General features: G+C 47.2%; 1 pseudogene; it reads right to left on the reverse strand.

The window, feature by feature from the left end:
* Nucleotides 1-24178: 24178 nt before the first annotated feature.
* Nucleotides 24179-24532, reverse strand: LOC116895373 (annotated as a pseudogene).
* Nucleotides 24533-25079: the final 547 nt, after the last annotated feature.

Consider the following 25079-nt stretch of genomic DNA (forward strand, 5'->3'; position numbering starts at 1 on the left):
TCATGGCTCCTCCACTGCTAATGTCTCTGACTTAGTCATAAGTCATCACCCCTCCCCTGGATGGCAAAATTTCCTGGTAATGGCCTCTTGGCCTTGCTGCCTCCAGTCCTCCTCCTTCTTCTTCAGAATTATTTCTTTTTTGTATGTATATGAGTACACTATAGCACTGTAGCTGTCTTCAGACACACCAGAAGAGGGCATCAGGTCCCATTACAGATGGTTGTGAGCCACCATGTGGTTGCTGGGAATTGAACTCAGGACCTCTGGAAGAGCAGTCAGTGTTCTTTACTGCCCAGCCATCTCTCCAGGCCCTCCAGTCCATTTCTACATCACTGTCAAAGCCTTCAGAAGCAGAAGTCGACCAGGTCCCTCTTTGTGCCATGACACAAACATCACACTGCTTAAAAAAAAAAAAATGTCCATGCTCAGGTCTCAGTGCCTGCATTTCTTTCTGTCCTCGTGATCGCAGGCCCACCCCTACCTCTATACTCCAGTCCTTCTGAATCCCTACCTCAGTTTCCCAAGCTACCCTCAGGTAAGTTGTTTAACTACTCTGGGTCCCATAGTTCCTCATTTGTAAAGGAAAATTTTCTACATAGGACCATGGCAGGCAGTAAATGAAAGAATGCTTTAGCGAAGCCTTGTAACTGCACCTGCTGTGCTCACACATCCTGTAAGAATGCTGGTATCACTGTAACTGTAGTTGGGACAGCCTCCTCCTCTTCACTTAGCAAACCTTCGGCATCTCTCAGGGCTCACCTTACTATCATCCAGGATTTGGTTCTTTTTTTTTTTTTTTTTTTTTTTCCGGAGCTGGGGACCGAACCCAGGGCCTTGCGCTTCTAGGCAAGCGCTCTACCACTGAGCTAAATCCCCAACCCCACTATCATCCAGTCTTTACAGACATCCAGATTAGAACAGACCATTGAGTCTGCGTGAATAAGACAGCCTTTCAGGGGGGATTCAGCTTAGTCAACCCGTCTGTCTTACTCTTCCTGTACCTGAAGAGCCAGGAGTCCAAAAACTGTGTCTTACTGACTTTGTTTGTTGGCACACAGTACAACATCTGGCCCCTCGTTTGTGCTCAAGACATGGTCAGCTAGTGAGCAAACAGGGTAGTGTGGTCGCTGATGAAGGGACTAGCTATTCAGACAGGGGATACCCACAGTCATTGCCCCAGCTGGGTTATAGATTCTTTGCACAGCGCATCAACATTTATGCTTCCCACCCCTGGAAAAGAGGCTGCTAATCTCCGTCATTCCAACCTCCTAGCAAAGCCTCCACCCCCACCCCCACCCCATCCCAACATCTGGCTCAGCCTGATGAAATGATGGATTACTAAGTCCTTTCAGCATGCCCAGTTAAAGCCACTGCCCACAGCTGTTTGAATTTCATCAGAGCCTTTGGCAACCTTTCTTCCCCAGCCCCCAAAGCCCACAGCTAGAAGGGGAAATTCAGTGAACAACCGTCAGATCAGCCACAGTCTGTTTGCAACTACTTTTTTATCCAACTATCTTCTAGTTTCCAGGCACAGATGAGGCAGATGAGAACCAGGAAGGGAGCTATACACCCAAGGTCCCCACCAACGCATACTCTCCTTCTGAGAAAGGCTGAGTTCCCTGGAGGAGATGTGTGTTAGTTACTGTGATGAAATACATAACAAAATGACTTAAGGAAGAAAGAGTTGATTTTTGGCTTACAGTTTAAGGGAGTAACAAGGCAGCGTGAGCTTGAGGCAGCTGGTCACCCTGCATCCACAGTCAGGAAGCAGAGAGAAAAATGATTTGCTGAGGCTCTGCTCTCTTGCTACTTTGTATTCAGTCTGAAACATTCAGGGAGGGTCTTCCCTCCTCAGCGAAACCTTTGTAGAAACAGCCTCATAAACATGGCCAGAGGTATGTTTCCAGTGTGAATCTATTCAAATGGACAATGAAGACTGACCATGACTGTCTTAGTTAGGGTTTCACTGCTGGGAACAGATACCATGACCAAAGCAACTCTCATAAGGACAACATTTAATTGGGGCTGGCTTACAGTTTCAGAGGTTTAGTTCATTATCGTCAAGGCAGGAACATGGCGGCGTCCATGGAGGCATGGTGCAGGAAGAGTTGAGAGTTCTACATCTTCATCTGAAGGCTACTAGCAGAATACTCACTCCCAGTCAACTAGGACTAGGGTATTAAAGTCCACACTCACAGTGACACACCTACTCCAACAAGGTTACCCTCCTAATAGTGTCACTCCCTGGGTCAAACATATACAAACCATCATAATGACTTAGTGATGGGAGTTGACATAGAAAATGAAAGCCATTTTGATTCAGGTCTGCAGATATCTCAACTCAGCTATCTGTTCTTCCAATGAGACCTTCAGAGGTCTCACTGATGTCCTCTATTCTTTTTTTTTTTTCTTTCTTTTTTTTCGGAGCTGGGGACCGAACCCAGGGCCTTGCGCTTCCTAGGCAAGCGCTCTACCACTGAGCTAAATCCCCAACCCCGATGTCCTCTATTCTTGCCCTGGTGAACCTGGGTGTCTGCATACTGTTGGCCTCAACAGAAAGATCATAGCCGGGGGGGCCCATGAGATGGACATTAAAAGTGCTTGTTGCTGAAACCTGATAACCTGACTTTGATTCTTGGATCCCACGGTGGAAGAAGGACCAACTCCTGAAAGTTGCCCTTTGACCTCCAAATGCATATACAAAGAATGATATATGTATATCTTAAATTAGAAGGACCATGACTGGGGAGATGGCTCAATGGTTAAGAATCCTGGTTGTGCCGGGAAGTGATGGTGCCCAACTTTAAGCCCAGCATTTGGGAGACAAAGGCACATGGATCTCTGAATTCAAGGCTAGCCTGGTCTATAGAACAAGTTCCAGGTCAGCCAAGGCTATACAGAGAAATTCTGCGTCTGAAAGAAAGAAAGGGGGGGGGGGAGGAAGGAAGGGGAAAAGAAAATAGGGGAGAAAAAATGAAAAAGACAAAGAATTCTGGTTGCTCTTCCAGATGACCTGGGTTCAACTCCCTGCAGCACATGGTGACTCATAACTGTCTGTAACTCTAGCTCCAGGGAAATCCACGGCCTTTTCCAGGTATCAGGTATATAAGTAGTGCACATACACGCAGCCAAAACATCTACACAAATTAGGTAGATAGATAGATAGATAGATAGATAGATAGATAGATAGATAGATAAACAGACAGACAGACATTTTCTTAATTTAGAGGGACAATGGCTAGAAAGAGGTCAGAGTAAACTTCAGTATGGTCCCTAGTTCTATCATGATGTAGTTGTGACTTTGAAACCAACTAAGAGTCCTCTCATCTCTGGGCCTCAGTTTCCTTAATAAATCAGAAGGTGGGAGTCTCAGTTGGTCCACTCTCTGTGGCTGCTGTGAATGTGGCATGACAGGACAAGATGGACTATTTCCCATCAGCCCTACCTAAGCTGCCTTTCCCTCTCAGCATTGTATTCCCAGCACCTGAAAAAATGCTAGGCATGAAGGAGCCACTCCTTAAAGCCTTGCTGACCAAGCCACTTGGAAGAGCTGGGTGTGGTAGGGCAGGCCTGCACTCCCAGCACACAGGCAACCATTCCACTTTATCTGTTACTGGGATGAACAGCACCTTTACTGAAAGCAACTTGGAGGAGGGAGGGTTAACTTCTTTTCACCCTTTCAGGTCACAATCCATCACCGAGGGAGGACGGGGCAGGAACTGAAGGAACACTGTCCGTGAAGGAGCACTGCTTACTGGCTTGCTTCCTCTGGCTTGCTCAGCCATTTTTCTGATACAGACGAGCCTACCTGCCCAGGGATGCCACCATCCACAGCACTCCGGGCCCTTCCTGCCCAAATCAATTAGCGACCAAGAAAACGTCTCACAGACATGCCCACAAGTCTTTCTAATGGAAGCAACTCCTTAACTGAGGTTTTCTCTTCCCACGTCTGTCAAACTGACTGCCAGGGTTAAGGCAGAGCTACAGGATCAGGTATAAGAATGAAGCCTCAAGCTGAACACCCAGAAGCGTGGGCAATCCTAGGACTGCAGGGCAGGACAGACTGCCACTTCTGCCCACTTTTGCCCACATCCCTGGCCCAAGAGGAAACTGCATAGTGCCTCTGGACACAGGAATATAGGAGCAGTCAGCTGCAGGAGTTCCACAGTCCAGATCTGCGCCCGAATCTGAACTGGTCAAACAGCTCCTTGCACACAAATCCCCTGGTGGGGGAGAGTTAGACCCTCAGAAGTGCAGACACTCCTGTGAAACCAGAGGAGACTACTCTCTGCTCACATTCCCGACTCAAGAGGAAAATGCCTAGTGCCATCTGTGCCCCCTGTGCACAGGAACCTAGGAGCAGTAGGGGCAGGAACCTTCCGGTTGCTGCCCTCACCGAGAGCTGAAAGCCAGCCACCAGGAGTGCTTACACGCCTGAGAGCAGAACACTCTGTTCCCATAACTGGCTGAAGAAAACAGAAAAACAGGTCTACAGGAGTGCTGACACACAGGCCCACAGGAGGGTCAAGCCACCATCAGAAACATCAAGACGAGCTAACACCAGAGACAACCGGATGGCGAGAAGCAAGTGCAGGAACCCAAGCAATAGAAACCAAGACTACATGGCATCATCAGAACCCAGCTCTCCCACCAAAGCAAACACTGGATATCCAAACACACCGGAAAAGCAAGATTTAGATTTAAAATCACATTTTATCATGATGATGGAGGGCTTTAAGAATGTCATAAATAACTCCCTTAAGGAAATGCAGGACAACACGAGTAAACAAGTAGAAGCCCTTAAAGAGGAAACACACACACACACACACACACACACACACACACACACAAAAGAGGAAACACAAAAATCCCTTAAAGAACTACAGGAAAACATAACCAAACAAGAGAAGAAAATGAATAAAACCATCCAGGAGTTAAAAATAGAAATAGAAACAAACAAACAAAAAATAATGAAGCCTCAGCTATATATCAAGCTTGGGACCAGGATTGTATAATACGTGATGTCCTGTCTCCAAACGACAGCAAAACCAACTCTAAAGGAATTTACCAGGCCAGGTGTGGTGGGATACATCCTTAATCCCAGTACTTTCAGCCCAGTGAAAGCTCGAAAGGTGGCTCATTGGTTAAGAGCTTGGTCACTTATCCTCTTCCAGAGGATCTGGGTTCAGTTCCCAGCACCTGACCGTTCACCTCTGTGACTCTATTCCCAGGGGATCAAACACACACAGGCAGAACACCTAGTCATATAAAATAAAAATAAAGGTTAGAAAACATTTTTTTTAAAGGGGAATGGAGAAATGGCCCAGTGGTTAAGATCTCTGGCTCTTCTCCCATAGAACTAGGGTTCAGTTCCAAGCACCCACATGGTGTCTCACAGCTGTCTGGAGAAGGGTATCTGACACTCTCACACAGACATACACATAAGCCAAACACCAATGCATAACATAAAATATTTTTTAAGAAGATGGCTTAGCAGTAAAGTGCTTGCCACCACGCCTGACAACTTCCGGAGTTAGAGCCCCAGCATCCACAAAGTGGAAGGAGAGAACTGACTCCTGCATGTGAACTGTCCTCTGACCTCCACATGTGCACCATGGTGTACACTCACAAAATAAAAATTTAAGTGTCTAATAAATATAAGTGTCTGAGAAGGACTGGCAGTGTAGGTCAATGGTAGAGCATTTGCCCTGGTTCAATTGAAAGACCCCACCTTAAAAGGAATTGTACGAGCTTAAGGTCCACAACTATAAAAGTAAAAAGTAAGTTTTAAGATCCACAGACTCAGAGCTGAAACAGGCCTGGGCGAGCCCAGGCACGCCCAGGCCCTGTGGGACCTGCCCCTCGGTTAAAACTGACAGACCACAAAGATAAGGAAGAAGGAATGCAGAACCAGCCCGAGGTATCGGAACTGACTCATAGGCCATCTGGCAGGAAGGGATAAGCCCATAGCCCCTGACCTTCCGGACGCCCCAGCCTGCACGTACTCTTTTGCTGTGTTTTAACCTCATTTGAATATGATTGAAATAGCCAATTGGGTGTAACCATGCATCCGCGCCTCATTTGAATCCACCAATCAAGTCCCTGTAACCATGCATCTGCTTCTGTATGCCTGCTTCTGCTCCCCAGAACCCTATAAAAACCCGTCCCTGGTTCTGCTGGGCGCGCCAGTCCTTCCGAGCTGACTGAGATGCCCGCAGGTACCTGTGTATCCTGACAATAAACCCTCTTGCTGATTGCATCTGGTGGTCTCAGCCTGGTCATTGGGCTTGGGGATCTCCTTCCTGAGGGAAGATTCTCTCTGAGGGTCTTTCACAATCACCAGTACCACAAGAGGGGGAGAGAAGAGGAGGAGGAAGAGGTGAGTAGGGACAAGGAGAGGAAGGGGATGGGGAGGATGAGGACAAGAATGAGGACAAGGAGGATAAAGAAAGAAAGGAGAGGGGAGAGATAAGAGACCTGCACATAAACTCATCTAGGATTATCGACAAGGAAAACAATCATGAAAAGTAATTGAATAAATGCCCACAAATTCAGGATTCTCCAAGTACTGTCCCATGTCTCCTGACAAGGGCCTTGGCCCCTAGTGTAGTATTGTTCTCTCCTAAGTGCCCATTGCAGAATGGGTGGCTATACTGGACGTTAAGCCTCCAGGACCTGTCATTTCTAGCCAGAGCAAGTCCTACTCCTGGAAGGTTTTCTTCAGCCTCCTTGCTGATGGGTATGGCTAAGGGTCAAGGACTTCTACCTGCTTTGTACAATCCATGCCTCATAAGCCAAGCAGTGGGCATGCCGGCTGTGGTCTGTGGTGTTTGACTCCTGGACTTCCTAACTCTTCAGTAGAGCTAAGCAACGACGTCTGTGATCTGAGGCTCTACCTGCTGCCCAAGACAAGAGCTGTGCTCCATGGTGATCTGGGCCCTTCAAGCATCAGTTAGCAATCAAGAAAATGTTTCCCATTCAGAGCCTGCCCCACATGTGGCCCATACATATACAACCACCAAAACTAGATAAGATTGATGAAGCTAAGAAATCCATGTTAACAGGAACCGGATATAGATCTCTCCTGAGAGACACAACCAGAGCATGTCAAATACGGAGGTGAATGCTAACAGCAAACCACTGAACTGAGAAGGGGACCCCTGCTGGAGGAATAAAGAAAGGATTGAAAGAGCCAAAGGGGCCTGCAACCCCTTAAGAACAACAATGCCAACCAACCAGAGCTTCCAGGGACTAAACCACTACCCAAAGACTACACACGGACAGACCCGTGGCTTCAACTGTATATGTAGCAGAGAATAGCCTTGTTAGGGGCACCAGTGGAAGGAGAAGCCCCTGGTCCTTCCAAGGTTGGACCCTCCAGTGCAGGGGAATATCAGGAGTGGTGCGGTAAGGGGAGTGGAAGATGGGGAAAACACCCTTATGGGGGAGGGGAAGGGGATAGGGAGCTTATGGACAGGAAACCTGGAAAGGGAATAACATTTGAAAACCAGAAAAGGGAATAACATTTCAAATGTAAGTAAAGAAATATATTATATTAATTAATTTATTCTATATTATTATAATATATTAGACTATAATAGAATGAATATAATACAAATTCATTCTATTAACATATTATATATGATATATTATATTTTTTAAATATTATATAAAGAAAATGTTGACAGACATGCCCACAAGCCAGTCTGATGGAGGTCTGAATGCACTGTGTGGACCCAGCCTGAAGCCCACTGCAGGTTAGAAATTGGGGTACCAGAAATCCAAGTGTCTTGTTTTGGTTTGTGTTCTCCTGGAACAGACCAGAGAGAGAGAGACTCGAGTGTGATCGAAAAGAGGTTTTTTTGAGAGTTAATTGTGGGAGGCCTCATTGTAGTGGGAAGTGAGTTAGAACAAAAGAAAAATAAACTTTAATAGGGGTGGGGGGAGGTTACTTGGGTGGGGACTGCATTGCCTCTGTGTGTGCAAGTGTGTTCACACACATGTGTATGTGTGAATGAGTTGTGTGCATTCGTACACATGTGTGCATGGGCTGTGTGCACAGGACAACCTCAGATGTTGTTCTTCAGGCACCATCCACCTCATAGGACAATTACTAATTGAGCTTTTTCCCACTGGTTCTGAGATGGGCATTGAACTCTAGTCCTCATGTTCATGTGGTAGGCATTTTACTGACTGAGTTTGCTCCCGGCCCCTAAAGGCATGCAATTAAGTCCACCACTGTGGGCAACTGAAGCTTCATAATACTGAATAATTTTAGAAGATGGTCTGGGGTATGCTGTGGAGTCAGCTAGGTGTAGCTTTGTGCCTGCATCCTGTCTACCCTCTTCGAATTGGCTGCAGAACTCTTCCGGGGCCTTCAGCATGCTGACACAGCCGGCTTTGCTAAGTACACCGATGTTTTTAGTAGGCAACCTTGCATATGGAGAGGTGACTGCCAAAGGCATGTCGACGCAGTCTGGATACATAAATGGCTCAGGGTCATTTTACTCAACAGAAAAGGAGCTCCCTTTTCATTGGAAGCAGTGAACTCTTGAGTATCAGAGACTTCTAGGCTTCACTTACAAACCCAGGGACTTACAGATCTCGACCAGGGGTTCTCACCTTCCCAATGCTGTGACCCTTTAAAACAGTTCCTCATGATGTGGTGACCCCCAATCATAAAATTTTTCATTGCTACTTCATAACTATAATTCTGCTACTGTTATGAATCATAATGTAAATTTCTGATATGCAGGATATCTGATGTGACTCCCAGTGGGGTCATAGCCGACAGGTTGAGCACTGCTACTCTAACCTGTGAGAATTCAAGAATTATGGCTCCAGACTTGAACAGCCAGAGGCTCTAGGCCCTAAGAACTAGAGGCTTATTATTCCAAGTCTTCAAATCCAGAGTCAGTTCTAGGTGCCCAGGTCAGAAGTGTATGTTCTGGGCTTGCCAGCTATCCAGCCCTCAGCAGTTGCTCTTACAGTTTTGACTTCCATGTTGGAACTTTGGCATTTAATTCCTGACGTTGTTCAAGAATGCCAGGTACAGGGGCTTGCAGATCTTGCTTTTGGCTCTTCGTAGAATCTCTCCTTCTTTCACCTCAGCTTTTCAGAATGGGAATTCCCAGCTGCTCTCTGAAACTCTTCAGCCTCCCTTCTCGGTGCTGCTGGGTGAGCCTGTGCTAATACCCATAGGAACCTTTTTGTTCTTTAGGCAACCAGCTTGACCCACTCTGTCCATGATAAAGACCACACAGACAATCAAAAAAAACAAAACAAACAAACAAACAAAAACACCCAAGAGAAGTCTTTACTGGACCCTGGGGAGCAGTTCTGGGACGAGAAGTCTGGACTGACCTGAGGAAGCAGCCCGCTTGAAAAGCTGGGGAAAGAGGATTGCATGTTCGCTTGGATTATAACTCTACCCATCAGTCTCTGTTCAATGCCTCTGTCAGTCAACACATTTCACACAGTCAGAAACATATCGTGTTGCACACATCATCGGTCTTTGTTGAAATGCTGGACAAGTATATCCCTTCTGCTCTAAATAAGACTAGAGCAGAGCCACCTAGAGAAGTCTTCCTAAGCTGCTACAGGTTGCCTGGAGCGGTCATGACTGGAGCAGGCCTCCTGAAGTAGCAGCCATAGCTTCATCTCTGGTTTCCAGTGTCCTTCCCACGTGAATGGCGGTTCCTTAGTGTGCTTGTTGATTGTTCAGAATAGTGGGTTAGTTACTGAAGAAGGGACTGCTTAGCTGATAGATCCCAGCCCACAGCAGCTAGGCAAAGGGGAAGCATCATCAGCTGTCCTTTGAGGGGCAGTTTTTTTTAAATAGTAAAAATCTTTGAAATGAATACTATTAAGAGACAACACTCAACTTATAACCCCACTGATCTCTGTTAAGCAGAAGCCCTGAGGTTTCACCAGACCTCTGTGTACCTTTTATACTTCGACTCCATCTTCTTCTATGAAGGGGAGTTAACAATCCATGTCCTCAGATGGTCCTTAGTGCAGTTGAGAAAATGAAGGTTTTTATGACTTTAACATCCATGAAGGTATATGGTATGTGAAAGTATATAAGGTATACATGATAACACAGAGTACTTGTTAGTTTTCTGTTGCACTAAGATACCCATGACCAAAAACTGCTTAAGGAAGAAAGGATTTATTTTAAGGCATGGTTCTAAAGGGAGAGTTTTAGAATTTGTTTGATTTTCAGTGTGAAATGTCCGCTATAGGTCCATGCGTTTGAACACTTGTCCTCAGCAGGTGACCTGGTTCTGGAAGATTGTGGGAACTTTAGGAGTGGAGCCTCATTGGAGGAAATGAGCCATGGGTGAGGCAGATCAGAGGTGGGACCTTGAGGTTTTGTAGCTGGACCCCACTGCTTAATCATTCTCTCTGATTCCTGACTGCAGATGTAATGTGACCTGTAGCCTCCAGGGTCTGCCCCAGTGCTCTTCTGGCCATGCCAGGCTGGATCCTCTCAAACCTTAAACCCTTCCTGCCGGGCTGGAGAGATGGCTCAGCGGTTAAGAGCACCGACTGCTCTTCCAGAGGTCCTGAGTTCAATTCCCAGCAACCACATGGTGGCTCACAACCATCCGTAATGGGATCTGATGTTCCCTTCTGGTGTGTCTGAAGACAGCTACAGTATACTCATATACAAAATAAATAAATAAATCTTTAAAAAAAATAAAAAAACCCTTCCTGCCTCAAGCTGCCTCTTGTCAGGCACTCTGTCACAGCCACAAGAAAAAACAGCTGATACATATGGCGGAGTGGAGGGGGCAAGGACCGTTGACAATTTGGGCTAATGACAACTCCATTTCCTGGCACGTTAAAGAGAGGCTTAGAAATCAAATACCAAAGAGGATATCAAGCTGGTTGACTCCGAGGGGAAAGGGCTTTAGGCTTTGATCTTGATTACATTTAGATCTTGATTAAGTTGGGTAATGCTGGAGGCATACCGCCTTAGGCTGACCGATTACTGGTCAGCTCACACTCAATTCATGCCCAGACCTCAGGAAGGGAAAAGCCACCTTCATCCCAGCTCCGATTTTAGATTCTATTATTACTCTGCGGTGGACCAGAACTTCCTAGGAAGCCGGGCTGCTGAGGTAGTGAAGGACTGTTATCCCTCTACAGGAAGGATGTCCCCTCACACTGCAGTCAGTGACAGGTGAACTGTGTCCCATGAGATGTTGAATGGTGGCAGGTGCAATTTCAGGCTCTCTCCCTTGAAGATCTCTAAATTCCAGGGTGGAGTGGGAAGAGATTAAGAAGGAGAAGCATTCTGTTCTGTTTTCCCTAGCCATGACAACTGACAATAAATTCAATGAATCTACCTGATTCTCATCTCAGAGGAAGAACAGACAGTTCACTGTGGGGATAACCAGGCTGTCTATAAACTTTCAAAATAGCCTGCAGATGCTTCATATGCCTTGACAGATCTTAGGAGAAGAAGGAAACACAGCAGACTGGAGAGGGGTGTGGTTCTGTAGTTTACAGGCACACGGACTTGTGGGTCTCCCCTGCAACCTCACTCCAGGCCTTTAATCCCTCTCTCCTTATAACCCGGTTCCAAAGCCAATGGGGTCCCTTTGATGTACAAGCCTGAGAGCAGCCTGGGTTGGCAAGACAGGGTTTCTCTGGGTATCCCTGACTGTCCTGGAACTCATTCTGTAGACCAGGCTGACTTCAAATTCTCAGAGATCCGCCTACCTCTGCCTCCCAAGCGCTGGGTGGTGCCACCACCACCTAGAAAGAAACAATCTCTTAAGGTAGTCACTTCACATCCTTCCTGCTCAATCTGGAATATCTGCCTCATAATTAGTCTGTGAGAAAGACTAATTTTTCCAGCCTTGTGGCACAAACCTATAATCCCAGCCACTCGAGAAGTTGTGGTTTGGCTGGAGAGATGGCTCAGTGGTTAAAAGCACTGACTGTTTGTCCAGAGGTCCTGAGTTCAATTCCCAGCACCCACATGGTGACTCAATATTTGTAATGGGAGCTGATCCTCTTCTGGTGTATCTGAAGACAGCAACGCTTTACTCATACATAAAACAAATAAGTAAATCTTTAAGAAACAAAGAAGCTGAGGGATGGAAATCAGGTTCAAGGCCTACCTGAGCGTATAGAAAAGGCAAACAGGGATCATTATTCAAAAAGATACACAGAAGTTGTTAAAAGCTAGGCATGATGTACACATCTGTAATCTCAGTGCTTGGGTGGTACAAGCAGGAAAATCAGAAGTTCAAAGTCATCCTCGGCTGTATAGCAAGTTCAAGGCCAGTCTAAGCTATACAGGAGCCTGCCTCAAATTAAAAATAAAAATAAATGCTACTAATAAAGTTAGCCAGGTACAGTAAAAACCTTAGGGCATTCGTTTGAGCAAAACAATCAGGCAGCACCAAACTGTCAGCTGTTCAGAGGCTGAGAGGTACCAGGGGAAGCCTTTGCTAAGCGCCCAGGAATCAAGAAAAAGGAAACACTAAATGGAAGGTGTTAGTGAGGGATTGAGGGCAGTGTCTAATAACTGAATGAAAGTTTTGGTTTTCCAGTTATGCTAGGTTAGGTTTCATTTTGCCTGTATAGGAACCTAGAGCTCTGGGATCATCTCAGCCCGAAAAACCAATTAATCTGTCTATGTGTAATGCTAGCTATTCACATGCAAACACATAACACATCAAACATGCCAGGAAAACACTACCACTAGGCCACATCCCCAGCCACCAATGTTTTAAACTTTGGCTGTTTATTATTATTTTTGTGCGTGCGTGTGTGTGTGTAAGCATGCATGCGTGTGTGTGTGTGTGTGTGTGTGTGTGCATAACAGCAAGTACTACAGTGTGCATGTGGAGATTAGAAGATTTGTAGAGTTGATTTTCTTCTCCCTTCACCTGGTGTCTTAGTTACTGTCCCTTTGCTGTGAAGAGACACCGTGACCATGGCAACTCTTATAAAAGAAAGCATTTTTTAATTGGGGTCTTGCTTACAGTTTTAAAGGGTTGGTTCATGTGCATTGTGGCAGCAAGCAGGTAGGGATGGCACTACATCCAGACTTGAAGACAAGACGGAGGGAGGAAGGGAGGGAGGGAGGGAGAGAGAGAGAGAGACAGAGACACAGAGACACAGAGACACAGAGACACAGGGACAGGGACTGAGCCTGGGTTGGCCTTTTAATCCTCAGATCTCCCCCTAGAGGCACCCTTCGTTAACAAGGCCAACGTCACATAATCCTTCTCACTCTATCAAAGAGTTTCACTCTCTGGCAACCAAGCATTTATAAATATGAGCCTGTATAGGTAATTCTTTTTGTTTTTCCCAACAGGGTTTCTCTGTGTAGCCCTGGCTGGTCTTGAACTCAGAGACCACCTACCTCTGCATCCGGAGTGTTGGGACTGAAGGCATGCACCACCTCCATGGATCCTATGTGGGTAATTCTTATTCAAATTACCACAGGCTTCCAGCATTTCTGAGGGCACTACTTCCCCCTCTCCAGGTGAGGCCTGTGTGCTGGGGCACACAGGAAAGTCAACTACTTCCTCCTGTGGTACTGAGAGAACAGGCAGAGGTTTGCGTTCCTCTGGGAGACCTGGCAGAACCAAGAGGATTCAAGTGTCCAACAGAAAAACATAGGTCTTAAGCCAGAGGGGTGGGTCTCACACAAGAGAAAGCCATTGTTCAATACAGGAAAACTGTTTGGAGTGGCCAGGGCCTCTGGTTACCATGTTCCAGACTGAACAATCTGAGGGTCCAGAGATCCTTCACTGGGTCACCAGACTCCAAAGGAGGCCAGCTGAGTTCACAGGTCTGAGGTTTTCCAGGTGAGAAGTGGACACCATTACCTCCTTGGAGTGTTTTGCAGGCATTTCTACGATGTCTTGGGGCTACTCACTCCCCTTACCATTTTAGATCTGTTTCTCCAACAGACAGAAACACACAGACAGGCAGACAGTAGAGACAAGCAGGGGAGGCCACCACACAGACTTAAACCAGGTGGACCAGTGATATCTTATGCAGATTCCAGACACTGCTATGTCCAGCCTTTTCTAAGTGTTCTATTCAGAAGGCACCTTAGAAAGACTTTCAGAGGCAGCCGATTTGGGTGACTCTCTGTAAATGTCTCATTCTAAGGTGGAAATTTCAGGAGCCTCTGGGCTACTAGGACTAGAAGCAGAAGTTTGTGGGACCCTGGAATGTCTCTCTGGTATGTACCCTCTAGAAACTTTCTTTTTTTATGCTATTGCCTCAGAGGGAATCCAAGACCCCCAATGTCCTGGCATCCCAGTTTCTGGGGATCTTGCTGGGGCCTCCAGAATGTCCCCAAGTAAGTCTACCAAAGACTACCACACAGACATTCTTAAAGCCCAAAAGAAAGTCTTTATTGACAGCCATCGACTGCATGGAGAACTTGCCCAAATCAACCAGCCCTGAGTCTTACAGTCCTTTGTCTTTTATGCACAAAACCCACATCCTGGTTGGCACACTTCAGTTCTACAGGAGCTAGAAAGCAAGGTTAGTACACCTAGGGACTTTTCTGGAACTATGGACTAGATCTTTGATCGATTATGTCGATTGATCGATGATTACTGTTCTTGACAGATGTTGGGTCCTTCTCCATCAACTATTAATTAAGAAAATGTCCCACAAACATGCCCACAGGCCAATCTGATGGAGGCTATTCCTCAACTGAGATTCCCTCTTCCCAGCCACATCCAATTGGCAACAAAACCAGCTGTCTACGGGCAGTGTGTATGCATGCGTGCATTCACATGAGAGCACTGTGTGTATGCATGCTCGCATTGGTGTGGGAGCACTGTGTGTATGCATGCTCGCATTGGTGTGGGAGCACTGTGTGTATGCATGCCCGCATTGGTGTGGGAGCACTGTGTGTGCATGCTCGCATTGGTGTAGGAGCACTGTGTGTGTGCATGCTCTCATTCGCGTGGGAGCACTGTGTGTATGCATTCGCGCATTCACACGGGAGCACTGTGTGTATGCATTCGCGCATTGGTGTGGGAGCACTGTGTGTATGCATGCTCGCATTCGCGTGGGAGCACTGTGTGTATGCATGCTCGCATTGGCGTGGGAGCACTGTGTGTATGCATGCTCGCATTGGCGTGGGAGCACTGTGTGTATGCATGCTCGCATTGGCGTGGGAGCACTGTGTGTATGCATGCTCGCATTGGTGTGGGAGCACTGTGTGTATGCATGCTCGCATTGGTGTGGGAGCACTGTGTGTATGCATGCTCGCATTGGTGTGGGAGCACTGTGTGTATGCATGCCCGCATTGGTGTGGGAGCACCGTGTGTATGCATGCTCACATTCACACGGGAGCACTGTGTGTATGCATGCCCGCATTCGTGTGGGAGCACTGTGTGTATGCATGCGCGCATTGGTGTGGGAGCACTGTGTGTATGCATGCTCGAATTGGCGTGGGAGCACGCATTCACATGGGAGCACTGTGTGTATGCATTCGCGCATTGGCGGGGGAGCACTGTGTGTATGCATTCGCGCATTGGCGTGGGAGCACTGTGTGTATGCATGCTCGCATTGACGCGGGAGCACTGTGTGTATGCATGCTCGCATTGGCGGGGGAGCACTGTGTGTATGCATGCTCACATTCACAGGGAGCACTGTGTGTATGCATGCCCGCGATTCGCGTGGGAGCACTGTGTGTATGCATGCTCGCATTGGCGTGGGAGCACTGTGTGTATGCATGCGTGCATTGGCGTGGGAGCACTGTGTGTATGCATGCTCGCATTGGTGTGGGAGCACTGTGTGTATGCATGCTCGAATTGGTGTGGGAGCACTGTGTGTGTGCATGCTTGCATTGGTGTGGGAGCACTGTGTGTATGCATGCGTGCATTGGCGTGGGAGCACTGTGTGTATGCATGCTCACATTCACACGGGAGCACTGTGTGTATGCATGCTCACATTGGCGTGGGAGCACTGTGTGTATGCATGCTCGCATTGGCGTGGGAGCACTGTGTGTATGCATGCTCGCATTGGCGTGGGAGCACTGTGTGTATGCATGCTCGCATTGGCGTGGGAGCACTGTGTGTATGCATGCTCGCATTGGTGTGGGAGCACTGTGTGTATGCATGCTCGCATTGGCGTGGGAGCACTGTGTGTATGCATGCTCGCATTGGCGTGGGAGCAGCACTGTGTGTATGCATGCTCACATTCACACGGGAGCACTGTGTGTATGCATGCTCACATTCACACGGGAGCACTGTGTGTATGCATGCTCACATTCACACGGGAGCACTGTGTGTATGCATGCCCGCATTCGCGTGGGAGCACTGTGTGTATGCATGCTCGCATTGGCGTGGGAGCACTGTGTGTATGCATGCTCGAATTGGCGTGGGAGCACTGTGTGTATGCATGCGTGCATTGGCATGGGAGCACTGTGTGTATGCATGCTCGCATTGGTGTGGGAGCACTGTGTGTATGCATGCTCGCACTGTGTGTTCGCATTGTGGGAGCACTGTGTGTATGCATGCGCGCATTGGCGTGGGAGCACTGTGTGTATGCATGCTCGCATTGGTGTGGGAGCACTGTGTGTATGCATGCTCGCATTGGCGTGGGAGCACTGTGTGTATGCATCCTCGCATTGGCGTGGGAGCACTGTGTGTATGCATGCTCGCATTGGTGTGGGAGCACTGTGTGTATGCATGCTCGAATTGGCGTGGGAGCACTGTGTGTATGCATGCTCGCATTGGCGTGGGAGCACTGTGTGTATGCATGCTCGCATTGGCGTGGGAGCACTGTGTGTATGCATGCTGGCATTGGCGTGGGAGCACTGTGGGTATGCATGCGTGCATTGGCGTGGGAGCACTGTGTGTATGCATGCTTGCATTGGCGTGGGAGCATTGTGTGTATGCATGCTCGCATTGGTGTGGGAGCACTGTGTGTATGCATGCTCGAATTGGCGTGGGAGCACTGTGTGTATGCATGCTCGCATTGGTGTGGGAGCACTGTGTGTATGCATGCTCGAATTGGCGTGGGAGCACTGTGTGTATGCATGCTCGCATTGGTGTGGGAGCACTGTGTGTATGCATGCTCGAATTGGCGTGGGAGCACTGTGTGTATGCATGCTCGCATTGGCGTGGGAGCACTGTGTGACTGTGTGTTACGGATAAGGTTGATGTTGCCACCTTCCTTGATTGTGCTTCATCTTGTGTATTGAGGCAGGGTCTCTTGATGACGAGCTTTCCTCCTTGCTTGGTAGACTCATCATTTCTACCTCCTGAGCACTGGGATTATAGTTGGGCAGCCATAGTTGCTGTCATTTACTTGGGTGCTGGGTGTCAAAACTCTGGTCCTCATGCATGCAGAGCAATGTCTTACTCAGTAAAGCGCTCTCTCTCTCTCTCTCTCTCTCTCTCTCTCTCTCTGTCTCTCTCTCTCTGTCTCTCTCTCTCTGTCTCTCTGTCTGTCTGTCTCTCTCTCTCTCTCTCTCTCTCTCTCTCTCTCTCTCTCTCTGTTGCTTTGTTTTTTTTTCTAGTGTGGTTTCTTTGTGTAGCCCTGGCTGTCTTGGAGCTCACTCTTCAGACCAGGCTGGCCTTGAACTCAGAAATTTGCCTGCCTCTCCCTTCCAAGCGCAGTGATTAAAAGCATGTGCCACTACTGCCTTGCTGCCCCTTATCTATTAACCTTTTAAAAAGTTTCCTTTGGCCTCCTTTCCTCTGCACTTTTGATTTTCTTTACGACCCCTTCACAGATGTATTAGAAAGAAACGACCTTCACCTCAAAAGGAGAAAAGATGTGATTTATTCTGGAGCAAAATATGAGTGACCGTGGCCTGAGAGCATAGATTTAGCTCTCCCCAAATGTAATGTTCCTACATGGAAGCAGTTTCATGGAGTTTTTATAGTAACAGAGAAAAGAAAATTATAAATCAAGACATTGGTGGGAACATCAGAACGGCAGGTTGCACCAAGTAGGGAGCTTGTCTCCTACAGCCTCAGATGCTATCCAACGGTATCCAGCTCATCGATACAGAGTAAGGTTTTGGTAAATTAATACAGTTCAAAGGTTCTTTTATCAGGAAGGTAAGTCTGATACAGACATGGGCCAGGAGTGAAACTGTAATTAGGCTATTGAGTCAACAACATTCCAAACTTCATAGGCTTTGAGGCTTTTAAACACTGACCAGGCTAAGCAGAGAGGTTCTTCCCTGAAATTGTCAGTCACAAAGAGAACCTCGCCATTTAAATACAACCAGGAAGAGACCACAGGCTCCTTGGTGAGTAGTGGACCTGGAAAGGATCTTTCTAGGTCTGAGCTCATTTTCCTGGGGGAGAGGACATGTTCTCATGGTCACTGTTACACTCTTCGACCAAGACAGAATATCAGGGTGGGTCTGGTGGCTACTCAGCCTTCCCTTACTGGCCGCTGCTTCCTGTAACAAATCCCCAGCCTTCCCACAGCTCTGCCTTGTTAGAGGCAACCCAGAGCTTGGCCATCCCTGGGCTGATCCTGGGTGGTATAAGAAAGCTGGATGAGTAAGCCAGGGCAGTAATCGAGGAAGCAGTGACCCTCTGTGGTCTCTGATTCAATTCCTCCAAGTTCCTGCTTGAGTTCCTGCCCCGCCTTCCCTCAGTGATGAACCTATAAACCAAATAAACCCTCTCATCTCTGTCTTAGGGTTTGGTTTCACTGCTGTGAAGAGACACCGTGATCAGGGCAACTTTTGTAAGGGACAGCATTTAATCGAGGCTGGCTTACAGGTTCAGAGATTCAGTCCATTATCATCAAGGTAGGAGCATGGCAGCGTCTAGGCAGGCATGGCATGGGGGAGCTGAGTTCTACATCTTGTTCCAAAGGCAAACAGGAGAAAACTAACTCCCAGGAAGCTAGGAGAAAGGTCTCAAAGCCCACCCCACAGTGACACACTTCTTCAGTTACAGTCAAGAAGGACACCTCTGCCTTGAGCCTCAGGTGCTGTCTGGTGACATTATTAACCTGTAGGTTGCTGGAAGCTAGTAGTCTGCTCAGTTAACATATTCCCAAAAGTTCCACCTGGTAGTCACAAAGATTTTAGGCCAGACCTAGAGGTGGGAAAGAGTCACTAATGTAGGAGGCTTCAGGCAGCCCAAGGTAAGTTGTGATTGGCTGTGGACTGGCAACATTCCAATCTTACCACAATCCCAGCAGCCCAGTTAATTAGCCTTGTAGAAAGTTCAGGGTAAAGTGAGGTTTCTTTCCCCAAACATCCCTTTTTCTCAAGTGTCAATGTGCCATGTTTAGGGATGTCTTTTCCTGTACCCCATCATGTGGGATGGAGTGGTGGGGCACTGACGAAGCATAGAGGCCACCCTTTCTGTTCAAACCTGGAGCAACATGCTAGAATTGTAAGAAGGATGACTAACCAGGAAGCTGCAATCTTTTCTTGCTTCTGTTACTTCCCTGTACCAAGAAGCCCTTCAGACTGAAAGCGATGGCAGGGAGAGACAAGAATGGAGCCCCAAGCCTGGTTCCCTTTCTCATTCTTACGCCATCAGTAAGTGCAGGTCGGATGTGCATGTCTGGAGATATGGAATGAGCGGGGCAGGATGAATGACTCAGAACTGTCACCAACCCCAGCATTCAGCAGAGGCAAGAAAACTGTCGTGAGCTTGAGGCCAACTTGAGCTACATAGCTAGTTCCTAGGCTGTAGAGTGAGAATCCCCCTAAAAAAGAGGAAGAGGTGGAAGACAGGAAGGAAGGGTGAGGGAATATCTGAGTCAGCTTCAAGGACTGTGTCCACTGTTTTAGTCAGAAACAAATATGGACACACAGCCCCACAGTGTGAGTTGTTTGACTAGGGTGAGTTGACTGACGTGTGAACTCAGGGCTCTCCTGTTTGCATTTAAAAGTGGAACATAAAGATGAACAATAGAAAGTAAGCTGATAACTCATTCGACATTAAACAACAAACACTGTAGGAGAAGCTCTCGAAGGGCAAAAGGCTTTCTTTGGGTTCTTCCTGTGGTTCTGCCTTGATCTTCCCTTGCACTCCCTCCAGTACCCCTGCTTCAGTCTGCCAAGCTCTGACACCCGATTCTCTGTCTGTGTATCTCCGTGTCTCTGTCTCTGTCTCTTTCTGTGTCTGTCTGTGTGTGCATGTGTGTGTCTGTGTATGTGACTGTGTGTGTGCATGTGTGTGTGTCTGCGTGTTTAAGCCAGAGAACAACACCTTGGGTATTGTTTCTCTTGTGCCACCAGCCCCATGGATCCACCTGCCCGTTCCGCCAAGGAGAGCAATCGTGTACAGCCACGCACTGCTTTTCTTACGTGGCTTCTGGGAACTGAAGAGTCCTTGTGCTTTACTGGCTGAGGCATCCCCAGCCCCTTCGGTTTACTCTGTGAGACCCTGTCAGTTCAAGCTGCCTGCAAATTTGATTCTTCCTGTGTCAGTCTCATCCTTCGTGCTGGGATTACGGCATGAGCTGTCATGCCCATGGACTCAGTGTTCTAATGACACTTCTTGTTCTGTTATTTCAACCAAATGCAGCTCAGTTCTATGGACATGTCAGACTGGAGCTACCACAGGTATCCTGGCAAAGGAGAGCTCAGCTGTGAACTGGATCCCATGGCTACTATGTGGACTACTAACTGTGGATACGTGTTTGTTTGTTTCTTTGGTTGGTTGGTTGGTTGGTTTTGGTTTTTCGAGATAGGGTTTCTCCATGTAGTCCTAGCTGTCCTGGAACTCGCTCTGTCAGAGACCAGGCTGGCCTCAAACTCAGAGATCTGCCTGCCTCTGTTTCCCAAGTTCAGGGATTAAAGGTGGGCAGCACCATTCCAAGCTACAACTGTGGAGTCTCCATTGAACTGACTCCTCATGTTATAGAACTTTTTGTGGAGTAAAAATGTAACAACATAGATATTATTCTACAGGACTATTATCAAAGCCAGACAATTGCCATCTTGGGGCATTCCACTGTGCCTGTTTGCAAAAGATCATCCCAGCTCGACTTGTTAGCTGTTTATACAGTCTCGTGGGGGGCAGGGAGGGCCACAGGACCCTCACTTGAACATCTCACTTTTCCATATCAGCTGCTGCACGAAGCTCTTCCCTCTCTGGTAGCCTTGGTGAGAGGCTGGAGTAATGGACGGGGAAGACAGAGGAGTGGGGCTCCACCTACCTGGCTATGGGGAAGCTGCCACATCTGCTAGGTAAAGACTTTCTAATGAGGCCTTTAAGGGGAGGCGCCCACATAGGCCCACATAGGCAATCCCTGGCTTCCACTCTGTAAGCTCAATAAATTCATTGATTCCCCAGAGTAAACTTTGGTGGAATCTCACCTGAGTTTGTGGTAGGGACCTTAGGAGGAAGAGTAGACCTTGTTTCTATCTCTCCCCCAGGAAGTAATTTTAGTAAAAACATAATTGTTCCTATGTATGCTGTTTCCCTACTCATTTAGAGGCAGAGTCAGGAAAGATGACTCCAAAGGGAAGACGACGTACTGAAGGATGGGGAGTCTTAGCTGACACAGAAGAGAGACTCCATTACACTAGGATGTTCTAGGGACCCTGACTCTCTTGGTCACTGTTGTGGCTCTAGCATGCAGAACGAACATTGCCTGAAAAAAACATTTGCTGAGAGGGTGAAGGAGGTGTTTATATGGAAGCAGGATGTTGGAGGAGGGAATAGAGTCTGGAGGTGGGAGAGTCCTGTCCTCTGCTCCCAAGGCAGGTTCCTTGAGAGGAACTGGGACCCTGGAGGAACAGGAGATCAGGGCTGGGAGGGTCCAGGTGTGTAGAGGGCAATGTAGATATATGGCCCCTCAGGGCTGATGGCATGCACCCAGAGGCAATGTAGGTATATGGCCCCTCAGGGCTGATGGCATGCACCCAGAGGCAATGTAGGTATATGGCCCCTCAGGGCTGATGGCATGCACCCAGAAGCAAATATGCTCGCTTGCACACTATAAATTAATAAAATGAAATTTTTAAAAATTGTCAATAAGAAGCTAACACAGGTTAGAGAAATGGCTCAGAAGTTACAAGCATTGGCTGCTCTTGCCCAGGACCCAGGTTCAGTTCCCAGCACCCACATAAAAGCTTACAACCATCTGTAACTTCAGTTCTAAGGAAACTGATCCTCTGAAGGGATTCAATGCCCTCTTTTGGCCTCTGCGGGTACTGCACACATATCGTGCACATACATGCAGGCAAAACATACTCTCATAAAATAAATCTTTTTTTAAAGAAATAAAAACAGAAAAAATAAAGCAGCTCACAAAAACTTATGTGATAAAAATCAACAGGCTTCAAAGACTAAAATCTATACAACATAAATATCTAATTTTAAGATCATTTTAGTTTTGTGTTTGTTCTGTTTTGTGGATGATTGTTTTGCTCCATGAATATCTATGTAGTACTTGTGTGCCTGGTGTCTGCAGAGGCCAGGAGAGCTGTCGGAGCCCCTGAAACTAGAGTTATGAATGGTAATAAGCCCCCTTGCGGATGCTGGGAGTCAAATCTGGACCCTCCTGAAGAGTAGTCAGTGCTCTTAGTGCAGAGCAATCTTTCCAGCACCTTAAACTATTAAAAAAAACAACAACTAGAATAAGAAAGGACAACTCAGAAGGAAGAAAGTGAGGACAAGAGAGACGGCTCAGTAGGAAAGAGCATTTGCTGGGTGCACATGAGGGCCTGAGTTCAAACACCTAATACAAAGTCAAGCACAGCTTGACAGGCTGTGTCTGACACTGGGCTATGGGGTGGGGAGGCAGAGAAAAGAGGATCGATGGAGTTTGCTATCAGCTTAGCTCTGGGCTCAGTGAGACTCTGTCTCAAAGGAACAAGGGAGAGTGACCGAACAGGACTCCTGATATCCTCCTCTGGCCTCCATAGGAACACACAATCACTGTGTGTGTGTGTGTGTGTGTGTGTGTGTGTGTGTGTGTGTGTGTGTGTGTGTGTGTTGAATACGCGTGGCCCAGGGAGCGGCACTATTAGGAGGGGTGGCCTTGTTGGAGTAGGTGTGGGCTTGTTCGAGGAAATGTGTCACTGTAGGGGTTTGAGATCCTTCTCCGAGCTGTCTGAACACTAGTCTTCTCCTGTTTGCAGTTGGATCAAGATATAGAGCTCTCAGCTCCTTCTCAAGAACCGTATCTGCCTGGGTGCTGCCATGCTTCTGTCCTCGATAATAACGGGCTGAGCCTCAGAACCTGTAAGCCAGCCCCAATTAAACGTTATCCTTATAAGAGTGGCCTTGGTCATGGTGTCTGTTCACAGCGACAGAACCCTAACTAAGACAGTAAGCATATGAGAGAGAGAGAGAGAGAGAGAGAGAGAGAGAGAGAGAGAGAGAGAGAACTGTATTCTGTATTTGTGGTAGATATTGGGGGAAATGTCACTTTGGCTTAGCGACTTTTCTACTGCTGTGATAAAATACCTTAACTAAGGCAACTTAAAGAGGGGAGGGTTTATTTGGACTTATGGTTCTAGGTGGATAAGAGTCTGCCACCACGTGGTAGGGGAGATATGGCATCGGGCAAGCATTTTATTTTTTGCCTTTATAAGGAGGCTTTTTTGTTAATTATTTACCTTACTAGTCTCAGAAAGAAGAACAGATTAGCTCAGTCCACCACGATTTGCAGTTGGCAGAATCTAGTGAGGCAGGCGTTCTGATTGCTAAGGTTTTGATTTGGGGGCTTTTAATACTTAGCTGTCTCACACTTCAAACATAACCCAGAACAGTGCCACAGCCCCTCCTTCTCACTTTAATACCCCACCTACTGCCCTCCATTACGGAAATATCTTCATTAAATATGATTCCCAGGACAGGTTCCCTGGAGCATATAGCCATGAGGACAGTGCACAAAAAGAAAACTGAAAATAAAACTCTGTATGGTAATTTACTGATCTAAGGAAACAAAACCTTCCGATATAGTAAGAAATAAATCCAGTTACAAATGCACTACTAGGGGTTGGGGATTTAGCTCAGTGGTAGAGCTCTTGCCTAGCAAGCGCAAGGCCCTGGGTTTGGTCCCCAGCTCCGAAAAAAAAAGAAAAGAAAAGAAAAGAAAAGAAAAGAAGAAAAAAAAACCCACAATAACAAATGCACTACTAGGTCTGTGTGGCGGCTCTGGCGGAGTAACTGAGAACAGCCAGTTATTTATTTACAAGATACACAGGCAGGAAGGGTGCACCCAGCCCAGCAAGGTCTCAGAAGCCAGAGGTGTTCTCTCTGCTGTAGGCCACATACAAGAATCCGTCTTCATCTTCTTCCTTCTCGTAAAGCTGTCCCATAGTTAGGCTGGACTGTGGGACTGTCTTGTCCACAAACAAGAAGATGTCCTTCTCAGAAGGAAGCTGGATCCTTTTCCTGATGATCCACATGAACTGAGCCACAGCCGTACAGATGGGACCAAGTACTTCCCGTGTCGATGTCAACAATCTGAGAGCCGGAGACTTTTTCCACGATCACGGGAACCCTGTCAGGGTACCTCGCTCTGATCTTCGCAGATTTCATGCATCTGTGTTCCAGCACAAGTGGTTCTCCTTAAACATCCACTTCATGGCGGCGGAAAGCGACGGAGCCGGCTCTGAGCCGCAGACTTCCGGCAAAGCGCCCACAGCCCAGGCAAGCATCTTAGCGGGAGCAGCAGCTGAGAGCTCATATCACAAACACAAAGGTGTCTGAAAACTCAGAGCCCGCTCGCAGCTACACACTTCATCCAGCAAGGCCACACCCCTCATCCTCCAAATAGCTCCATTAACTGGGGATTAAGTAATCAAACATCTGAACCTATGGAGGAACATCCTCCTTTATTTTATTTATTTATTTATTTATTTATTTATTTATTTATTTATTTATTTATTGTGGTGGCACATGCTCTTATTTTGGCATCCTCCTTTAAAATGAAGATGGAATAGCATTCTACTAGAGAGCAATCCTGTTACTAAAACCCGCTCTCTAGGAGAAAGGTAGATAAAGTCTACCCCTTTCCTTAAGATGCCAAAGACAAACCAAGGTACAATTCCTCAATGTTCACGGCCGGGGAATCAATGAATTTATCCTGCTTACTTACAGAGCTATGGGTGAGAGAGGTTACAGGCAGAAGCA

This window comes from Rattus rattus, chromosome 3, assembly GCF_011064425.1.
Source record: "Rattus rattus isolate New Zealand chromosome 3, Rrattus_CSIRO_v1, whole genome shotgun sequence".
In the NCBI taxonomy this organism is placed as follows: Eukaryota; Metazoa; Chordata; class Mammalia; order Rodentia; family Muridae; genus Rattus; species Rattus rattus.